This window comes from Lissotriton helveticus, chromosome 7, assembly GCF_964261635.1.
Source record: "Lissotriton helveticus chromosome 7, aLisHel1.1, whole genome shotgun sequence".
NCBI lineage: Eukaryota > Metazoa > Chordata > Amphibia > Caudata > Salamandridae > Lissotriton > Lissotriton helveticus.
In genome coordinates, this window is record NC_136068.1 from 1048210675 (window position 1) to 1048221090 (window position 10416).

At 47.6% G+C, this 10416-nt stretch overlaps 1 protein-coding gene across 1 annotated transcript in view; it reads left to right on the forward strand.

The window, feature by feature from the left end:
- The window catches only part of PGS1 (phosphatidylglycerophosphate synthase 1), a 649148-nt gene extending 638987 nt beyond the window's left edge, over positions 1 to 10161 (forward strand). The window contains exon 10 of the mRNA XM_078653897.1: positions 9842 to 10161. The gene's annotated coding sequence lies outside the window, so the exon portion shown is untranslated. The remainder of the gene's footprint in view (positions 1 to 9841) is intronic.
- The last annotated feature ends 255 nt before the right edge of the window (positions 10162 to 10416 follow it).

Sequence of the window (10416 nt, forward strand, 5' to 3'; positions counted from 1 at the left end):
AGGCGAACAGAAACCAGCACACTACACTGGTAAGTCAACCCAAATACACCCCGCCAGTAAGCAATGCCTCCTACTTAACTGTCGGTCCTCACCTAAACATAAAAATGAAATAGCGGGTTTAATCTTGGAACCCCAAAGCTGCATTCTACCTCACTGAAACGTGGCTCGCAGTAACGTCAGCCCCCGATGTACTTGACGTAGTCCCCACTAAATACGGCATTCTTAGACTTGACCGCCCCCTGCACAGTGGAGGAGGTCTGGCGATAATTTTCAAGCGCTACCTATAATGCAAGCTGCAACCGATAATTATTGCTAACTCTGAAGCAGCCTTCTTTAGTCTTGCCCTAAATCATAAGCTCACACTAGTAGGCTTTTAAATGTACCGCCCGCCAGGCCCAGCTGCCACGTTTGTAAAACATCTAATGGATGTCATCCCGGACTATGCAGTCCAATAGGTTCACTTTTTAGTACTGGGAGATCTTAACATCCATATAGACAATGAGTCCTGTCCCATTACTAAAGACTTGGTGTAAGACCTTGACCTCCTCCAACTCACCCAAATGGTTGTAGCACTGACTCATGCTTTAGGCCGTATACTGGACCCAATTTTTATAAATTCCCACTCCTTAATGGTGGCCGCACCCACACTGGTAGCTTGGTCAGACCACCACCTGATCCTGGTTGGGATCTCGGAGGCCCCCCAACCAGTGATTCCACCTCAAAAATGCTGCTTGCATAAATGGGCCTTGATTACCCCCACGCTATTTCCAGCAGTCTTACACCAAATTATAGCCTCACTTGTAGCCTGTCCATCCTGTGCCAATACCCAACTAAAGGGGTGGATCAACCAAGCCTTAGATACCCTAGCCCCCTGGAAGTCCGCTACCAGCAGGCTGGCCAACCCCTTCGCACCATGGTTTTCTGAGACTCTCAAGGAAATGAAAAAAATCTTGTAAAAGGCTAGAACGCACATGGGGCAAAGATTACAATGCGCACCACAAAACTGTCTACCTTGCGCCCTCAAAAGAGTATCAAAAGGAGCTTAGGCGTTCTCGGGCAAACTTCTGTGCTCAAATAATCACACAATTCAAAAAATCGTCCAAGGAGCTCTTCCAGATTATCAAATCTATAACCTTAGAGCGCACAGAGGCGTCTATTCCATCATCAATTAATCTCTGTAATCAGATTGCACAAGCCTTTCTTTTTTTTAGAAATATTTTTATTTGTATTTTATAGGTACACAACAACACAATCATGTAATCAAGGAGGCACACACCCATAACCCCCCTCCACCCGCCACTGATTCGCATATTTCTGACAAAATTAACTCCAATCCGACCCGACATCAATTGCAGCATTGTATTGTGATCTAAGAACATCCTAGTCAAACTTGTCCCATTTGTGCACTTGTGAGACTGCCGGCCAGCACTGAAGTCTCCACCCTCACAGCCCCCCATCCAAACCATGATAAGAGCGCCACCTGGACCAGACCCTCCGGAACTTCTTCGGGCACCCCCTAGCCTTATAAGTCACTCTCTCAGCGGCCATATACATGTCTAGTCCTCTCCTCCATTCCACTAGTTCTGGGGCAGTCGGGGCCCCCCAGTGTTTTACTATGTCCCTCTTCGCCACAACTAGGGCCAACACCAGGAAGATCAGTAGGGGTCTAGACAGGTCCACGTCATTCGTCATCCCCAGTAGGGCCAGCCTGGGCTCCGGGTGCAGCAATGTCCCCATAACCTCACTCAATTCCCTAAAGATGGCGGTCCAGTAGCGTTGTATCACATTGCATGTCCACACAAGATGGTAAAAGTCTCCGTCCTCTCGGTGGCACCTGAGGCAGCTCTTGTCTGTCCCCCTCCCCATTTTATGGAGCCGCACTCTATCGTAGTATGTTCTGTGGAGCATATTAAATTGGATGAGGCGCAGCCTGGATTTAATTGCGACATCCCTTGGGTGCATTAACACTATGTCCCAGTCAAGGTCGTCCATTGCTCCCACCTCCGATTCCCACGTCTGTCTAAGGTTCGCTAGGTCGCCCAGCATGTTAATGGTTAGGGTTTTATATGTGAGTGAGACTGTCTTCCCTTGAACTTGTTCTTGCAATAATCGTCCCTCCAGTGGCGCATATTCTGGGAGCTCGGTTATTTGGATATTTTGGGCCCACCAGGCGTGCCGTAGCTGTGCATATTTGAAGAATTGTGAGTGGTGCAAGCCAAATTCAGTTTTCAATGCCACAAAGGATTTTAGGGCCCCTTTGGAGATCACATCACCTATAGTGGAGATGCCTATGTCGTCCCATCTTTGAAAGCCTTTCAGTTTGCTCAGTTCCGTTAACCACTTGCAGTGCCATAGCGGCGTCTGCCGTGTGGGAGTCTTCTCCCACCCAGTGCGCTTTGTAGCCTTATACCACGAGTGTAGGGTAGTGACCGTTGCCGGAAGAAGCGGCTCCCGCCGGTTGCCCCCATAGAGGTAATACAGTAAGTTTCGGGTGGACCTTTTGTACCTTTCAAGGACATAAGTAGGGTGATCTGCCGGGGCGTGCAACCAGTCATTGATCGGGGCAAGATGCTCTGCCCAATAATAGGCATCCAAGTTCGGAAGCGAGATCCTCCCGCTGTATTGGTGTCTCTGGAGGGTGGATAGTGCTACTCTAGGTTGTTTATCCAACCAAAGGAAGGCCCTCAGATCCGCGTGTATTCTGGAGAGTACATTGGCTGGGAGCGGGTAGTATTCGTTCTGTAGGGCATAGAGGTACTTGGGTAGGATAATCATCTTATACAGGGCCGCTCGCCTAAAAGCGTGAGGGGGAGTTGTCTCCATCGGTCCATATCCGCAATGGAATTCAAGATAATTTGCTCCAGGTTTCGTTGGAACGACAGGGACCTGTCCAGAGTTACATAAACTCCAAGATACTGGAAGCCCTCAGTCGTAGTCAACAATTGTTCTGGAAGTGCCACCCAGTCTCCCCGTCCCCCGGGGGCATAGAGGAGCGAGATATCATCCACATACAGGGAAATTTCCTCCTGTGCGGAGTCCGTCCCATTCCTCCTAAAGCCTCTAATGCCTGTGTCAGCTGGTGCTAGCACCCCTCACAACAGATATGTTTGTTTATATCTGAGGAGAGAAGAGACAAACTGTATAGTGGCGGCTGAGTGGGAGATGGGTATAGTAAAAAGTACTCACGGTTGTCATTGGGTGCACTATCCTCCGACACCTACCCCTTACACGCGAGCCTGCATATTGAATAGCATGTGTTATTTGGGACTGGTTCTAGCCAAGCGCGAAATTACTAGCCATTGGAAAGCGGTCACAGGCCCCAATGCGGAGCGCTGGCTCAGAGAATTTCTCAAGTGGGCAGACTGTGAGGGGACCCTCCGGCTCCAACTAGCATGAAGAACTGACAATGACAAAGTATGGGAAACAGCAAGAGCCTGGTAAGCGCTGACAGATCTGCTTAAGGACCCGACTGACGAAGAGGACTGATCCTTCTGGCCTTACACACCCATTTGGCTATGTGGGACCTTCGCTGCAGATAGTGGGATGACCAAGTAGGTGGGTGGAGGGATCACTTGAATGGGCGCATTCTCCCAGGTGGGATGTTGGCCACTGACACAGGATTTACTTGGAGTGTGCGGAATACATTATGAGCGGCACGCATGTTGTTAGGGAAGCGGCATGTCTGAGGGGAGGGGGGAGGATGGGGAAGGGGGGATATGGGAGGGAGGGCCCGAGTTGGGGGGGGGGGGGTTGATTTTTCGGTTGCCTGATCTGTTGAGTGGAAGACGATTATGCCTTGTATGAGTGAGTAGTAATCGGATTGAGCCCCGCGGGGGCATGCCTCTAGTCAACTAAGTTATGATACTTGACTCAGGAAAGACTGTGCACTGCACGCTGAAAGTGCAAAAGGGGTAACTGAACCGCTGCGAGGTGAAGCAATGTTCTACTGTGTCCACAATCGTTGTTTGGACTTTATAAGCTTGCCATACATTATATGACCACATGTATGAAGTGTATGTTCTCAGAATGTCAAATTCAATAAAATCCGTTTTAAAAAAAAATTGAATAGCATGTGTTGCAGTCTCCCTTATATCGCGGGGCTCCTACTCTCCGTTTGCCTGGCTTCAGGTGGGTGTGTCGCTTCATTGAGATGCGCATGTGCGGGCGCCATCTTTGAATGGTGAAATTGTACTTCTTGTGAATTGATGTTAAAAAGGGGTATTGCCTCACAAAAACTGGATATGTGAATGGCGCAGCAGTGCCATAAAGTCAAGGTGATGTGTGGTCACAATATTCATGGGGTCACATTGTTTCTGTGTATAGATACAAATAATGTCAGGACGAAAGGCTGAGTGCCACAATTACCAGATGGTCAAAGTAGAGGGCAAAGATCGCCTAATAGCTTTAGATATCTAAACACCTGTGGGGGCTCTGGCTAGTGTGTGACTGATCCTAAGGGTGTTACAGTGAGCCAGGACATTCGCTGACAGTTATTATTTATGGACAGATGTCGCAGGGCACATAAACCATGATATTCATAATTCTATCTATGGAATATCATCATTGAGTCCTCTAATGTGTGTATAGAGGTGGTGTACCCACCGTTGTTCACATCTCAGTAGAGCAATGTTGCTCCAAGTTGAGTTGGATTCTAAGACAGTCCTCTTGATGTCGTTGACAGAGTGCTTCTCTTTGATAAAGTGGTTATGCATTATGGTGGAAGTGAGTCCACATCGTATGGTGCTCTTATGTTCGCTAATCCTGACTTTGACAGGCCTCGTAGTCATACCAATCTAGATAAGTTCACATGGGCATGAGATGAGATATACACAATTGTTCGTATTGCAGTTCATGTATTGTCGTTGTTCCTATGTGAACATACCCAATTGTAGTGTCTTTGTGTGTTTGGTAGAGGCACATGCACTGCAAGTTCTGCACGGGTAGTGCCCTGCTACTGGTGGTAAGTTGCAAAGGGTCTTTTCACCTGTTTTTTTGTGAGGACAGGGTTGTGTATGTACCAGCTGATCCCTTAAGTTTGTTGTTCTCTTGAAGGCAAATCTGGGTTTTGCAATGTTCAGAGACTCTATATTGAGGATCTTCCAATTCCGTAGAATGATGTTTATCTGATTAGAGAGGGGAGTGAAGGTGGTGACACAAGTCATCATGTCCTCTTCTTGACGTTCTCTGTTCTCTAGCAAGCCATAGCGATTGTTATTGCGTGCTCTCTTTCTAGCTTGTTTTAGGACACTCATGTGGTAGTTCTTGTCTCTGGTGTGTGGTGAGTGCTGCTGCTTGTGAGTCAAAGTCAGTGATTTAGCTGCAATTGCTCCGGATCCTCAAATTGGCCATATTGGAGGTTCTCTCATAGGGTCTTGGGGCGATGACTGTCAAATGGGAGAAGACTGTGTCAGTCGGTTTCCGTTTTGTATGTCCTGGTATGCAGGTGTCCTTGTTCCAAGGAGATCATCAGGTCTAGGAAGGGAAGTTCCGTCTTGTACTGTGATTTTGTAAAGTGTACGTAGGGATTCAAGTTCCTGGGTACTTACCTAGGTCCCCAGCTCTTTTAAGTCTTCTGGGTCAAGTCTCGACTTAAGTCTCAGTTCGCATTAGTATTCCACTTTTTTAGCATATAGTTTGGTCTCCCTTTAGAGACCACTGTCTATTTGTGCTACTTACCTGCTCTCCTTTTGAAATATTGTGTTTATATCTCCGGGTAGGAGATATACCAATGTGTTAATGAGTGTGTGTGTAATAATTGTAACTATTATAACTACGCTGTGTGGTTCTTTTTCACTTAACCTACACTGTATGATTAGTTCTCGGAAAACAAGCTGCTTAACACTCCTTCTGGACTAAGCCTGAAGCTTGCTCCCACAGCTTCCACTTAGAGAGCTTTCTATGGTTTTCTAAGACCTTTAAAATCAACATAAAGGTTGTCTGGATTAGTGCAAGGTGCTTCACATAAATAAGTGTGCACCATATACTAAGCCAGCCTCCTACCGAGGCCCACGATGCAAGGACTGCAGGTAGGTCGCTGATCTTCAGGAAGTGAGGTGCTGGAGGCTGGAACTTCTTGTAGCCCAAAGCTCTTTGGAGTGCAGAGCTAACAAACCTTGGTAACATGTGGTGCACATGGGTTTGGTCCAAGTGGTTCCGATGTCGGATTCTGGTCTCAATGTTGCAGAGGGGACAGGTCCGGCCTTGAGGGTGTTGCAGAGCCACGACCTGTGTTGCTGGGCCTCAGGGAGTCCGTAGGACGATAGGAGCAGCAGGCCGGTCAGCTTTGTTGCAGTGCTTGTAGAGGAGTGACTCCTTCACTACAAGGAAGATTTCTTCGGGTGTCCTTGATGCCAACAGGTCTGTTGAAGAACATAGTTGAAGTACAGACACATATGACGAAGAACACTTGAAGAACAGCGAGACCAGGAGCAGCAGGAGTATTCCTTTGTGCAGTCTCGGTTTCAGTCGAAATCCAATGAAGTCCAAGTGCCCAGACGATTGAAGAGCAACGTAGTTTCAGGGTTGAGTCTTGTCTAATGACGAATCTGCAGGAGAGCCCTTAAGTACCCTAAGGAAAGTGTTGGAATGACTCAGGGGTCCCTCACAGAGAAAGGCCTCGACAGAGGGGAGGATACTCCCATGTCCTTTGTCCAATTTTTTTTCCAGTGCGGGAAAAAAGGGTTCCTGAACTGGTTCAAACTGCAGTGTGCAAGGAGGGCACCGTATGTGCCCTTCAGAGCAGTCTGGTGGCGCTGGCAAGCACCCCCACCCTAGCCCAAAACACCATGTCCTTTCTGGGAGGGGGTCACACCTCCCTGTGACAGGAAACCTTTGTTCTAGCTTCCCTTGCTCAAGCTTGGCTCAGTAGCAGCAGGAGGTCAGAAATGTGTCAGTGGTTGGCAGCATCCCAGCTTACTTGCAGACCCTGAAAGGCTGTTACCGGGCGTATAGGGAGGTAGGCCCCCCCCCGTACAGGGGATCATACTTCCAACACTGAAATCGGTGTTGGGGTATGATTTCAACATGTTTCATACCAATCATGACTGGGTTCGGTGCAGCCACTATGCAGTTGGACATCTTGTAATGACTTATGTCCACTGTATGTCTAAAAATTACTGAACTTGCAAAGCCTGGAGAATCATCTCTGGAGTTTGTGGCGGTGTCGTGCTCATGCAGGGGCACCACCATTCCTATAACCAAGCTCTCTGCCCTCAGAACTGAAGAGCTTGCCATAGGGGTGACTTGTATGTTTTAAGTGAGATGAGCTCAGATATAAGGAAACTTAAATCTGTTGTGAGAGCTGCAGCCCATGGGGAGACCCCTGGTGTACCTATGCCCTGGGTACCTTAGTGCCATATACTATGGACTTACAAGGGCACACCAGTAGCAAATTGTAGAAGTACCAAAGTATTTACCATGTCAATTTAGAGGGGAAGGCACAGTTGCTGGGGTCCTGACACCAGGCAAAAAGTGGGGGTAACCTTGCTAGAAGGATCCTAGCTTCCTACAGTGGCCCAATAAGCACACAGTGTTCACTGACCACAATGCAAGGCTGGCAGAACAAAACTTTTCTTTCCCAAGCTGGCCAGCCTCTATGATTGCCTGTCCGGGGGAGCGGCGGGGAGGTAAAGTTTTAGACCACTAAGATCTCCAGAGTGGGGTAGGAAATGTATATCCCCCGGAGTAGGGTGGTAGTGGCGGGCAATCGTCCTATTTACAGGAGTCCCTTTGCTCGGTTTGGACCAGGTCCCCAAAAGGACACTGATGAAGGGCTTAGTTAAATGAGAGTAGGGGTTCAGAGAAGGATATTCCTTGTTGTAGCTCCTCTGTCAAGATGTTGGTCTTGACTGCAACTGAAGGTCAAGGACCTCAGATGCCCCCTGCACCAACATTGCATATGGAGCTCCCTCCTCCATAGCAACGGTAGGGGGAAACAGCAAGCTGGTGTCTGGAGACGTGTCCAGTCGTTGGCATCACTCAGTTCCTCACTGCAGCCCATATTCTGTTCATACTGATATTCTAAAGGGTCCAGTGACCCATCCTATTCCTCCATACTGCCTAGCCCTTCAGAATAGGGCTCAGGCTTCGACCTAGGATGTGGGGTCCTGTTGGCGTGGGCTTCGGCTTCAAGAATTGTGGCTCTGTGTCGGCAGGTATCAGAATGGGACTAGTGCCTGGAGCATCCGTGTCAGGGCTGTTGCCGGGGCAGGTGGCAGTGGCATGACCAGCACTGGTCTGGATCCATGACTGAATCCAAGGGGACCCATCGGAGCTGGAGCTACAGGAGCGGAACCAGATGGGGCTCCCTCCTGCCCCGAAGAGGCCAAAGGCGCGCCGGATGGAAATGTGCAGAAGTCAGGCCCCTGCTCAAGAAGCACTCCGTGGAACCGATGGACCTCAAGAACGACCGGCCCACCTCACTCCTCCCTTTCGCAGCGAAAGTCGCAGAGAGGACCATCAACGCAGCACTGACGAGGTTCATTGAAGACAACGCCTTCCTCGACCCTTCCCAATCTAGATTCCGAATTAACCACAGCACCGAGACTGCTCTACTCGCCCCCACCGACGACATATGCATCCTCCTCGACCAAGGCCACTCCACAGCCCTGATTCTACTTAACCTGTCGCCAGCTTTCAACACCGTCTGCCACCGCACACTAGCAGCAAGACTACACGACGCCGGCATACAAGGCACCGTCCTCGACTGGATCAGATCGTTCCTCACAGGCAGGAGCCAAAGGATCAGAATGCCTCCCTTCCCCTCCAAACCCACAGAAATCAACTGCGGAGTCCCACAAGGATCATCACTCAACCCAACCCTCTTCAACATCTACATGGCTCCCCTCGCCGCCATCCTCCGACATCACTGCCTCCGCCTAATCTCCTATGCTGATGACACCCAAGTGGGCGATCCCTATATTTAGACCGTACTGTCGAGCTTTATCCTGTAACTTCCTCAATGCTTACGGCTAGTCCTATATTACGATTATCCTGAGGACTAATATATCTTTCCTATGTATTAGCGGTTGTTGCTTTCTCTTTATACATGGAGGAATGTTTATTAATTCTTGTTTATTGTTTGTTCACTCTATTTTTTAAGGACGTCTTTCTACATACTGCCCATTTCGTTACTGGTATCTGGATCGTTGTGATTCTTCCATTCCTCTGAACCGCCGCTCCTCCATACATATAGGTGAGCTTATGCGGTCGGTTAGAGATATTTGCCTTTAACATTATTTGGAAGTAAATGTCCGCCTGTGGTAAAATATTCTCGGCTGAGACATTTCCTTTTGGACGTTCTACCTGCACCATATTCGTCTGTATTTTGAGTGTATCGTAGGATAGGGTTGTATATGTCTTTTTTATTTTTAGTATATATGTTCTATTTGCCTTTTGCATTTATATTTCCTATAGGGATTTACTGTTATATGCCTGCAACCACCGCCATCTTCATCGCCTGCGAGGCCTGTCTTTACCTTGATGGGTTTGACGCTCTATGAGTTTCTCCATTCCGGTATGTCTACATCCAGAATCCCTTTTTGTTCCCCTTATTAGTCGACCATCTTCCTTGTGTAGGCTTGGACTGCAATATCTGTTGTCATAACAGTTTAGAGAGTATCTTCTGGTTATTTCCTTTGCTCACTTGTTGTTTACATTGAGAAAGCAATTCGTTCTATAATCCTTTGCTGCTTTTGTATGCAAGTTGATTGGATGTGGTAAAATTTTTGTTTTGTTTTACTCCATGTATTGACCGAAAAATCCCCCCCTTTTGTTCCACTCTCCCTCCCCTCTTGACATTAGATTATATATATTGTTGATTTATTCTGCCTTTTGCCCACAGATACGCTGAGATATGCTGTTGTTTGCCCAGAAACTCTGAAATTGAGATAATTCCTCCACTTTCGAATTTTGAAGGACCTTGATGGCCGTAAAAAATTGAATGACTGGCGCCCTGATGAAGGAATTCCCCACTGTGGCATTTTTCCGAAACGCGCGTCGGCCCTTCTTTCTGTCTGGATGTTGAGATTGTGTGTTTTTTTTGCTGTGTGTATCTAGATGGATGTTTTGCTTTTTTAGTATAACTGTGACTGTCTGCTTGAGTGAATTGTCTTATGAGAAATGTTTTTATTGTTCCTTGCTGTTCTGGGCTTACGCTATATGAATTACGTATGTTGTTATATCTGCTGTAGTAATGAATTTTTTATAAATATAAATGACAATAAAATGATTTAAATATAATCAGCTGCTCTGTGGGCAATTGTTAATATTGGAACCTGTTGGTCCATTCGATTATTGGGAACCTCCCTTTCATGTTGTTATATATTTTTGACTTCCCTGGTGGGTTGTTCCTCCTCCCGTATCCTTTTTCTAGGTTCAGGGTCCCTCTCCTGTTTTTTGTAAAGACACCCAACTCAT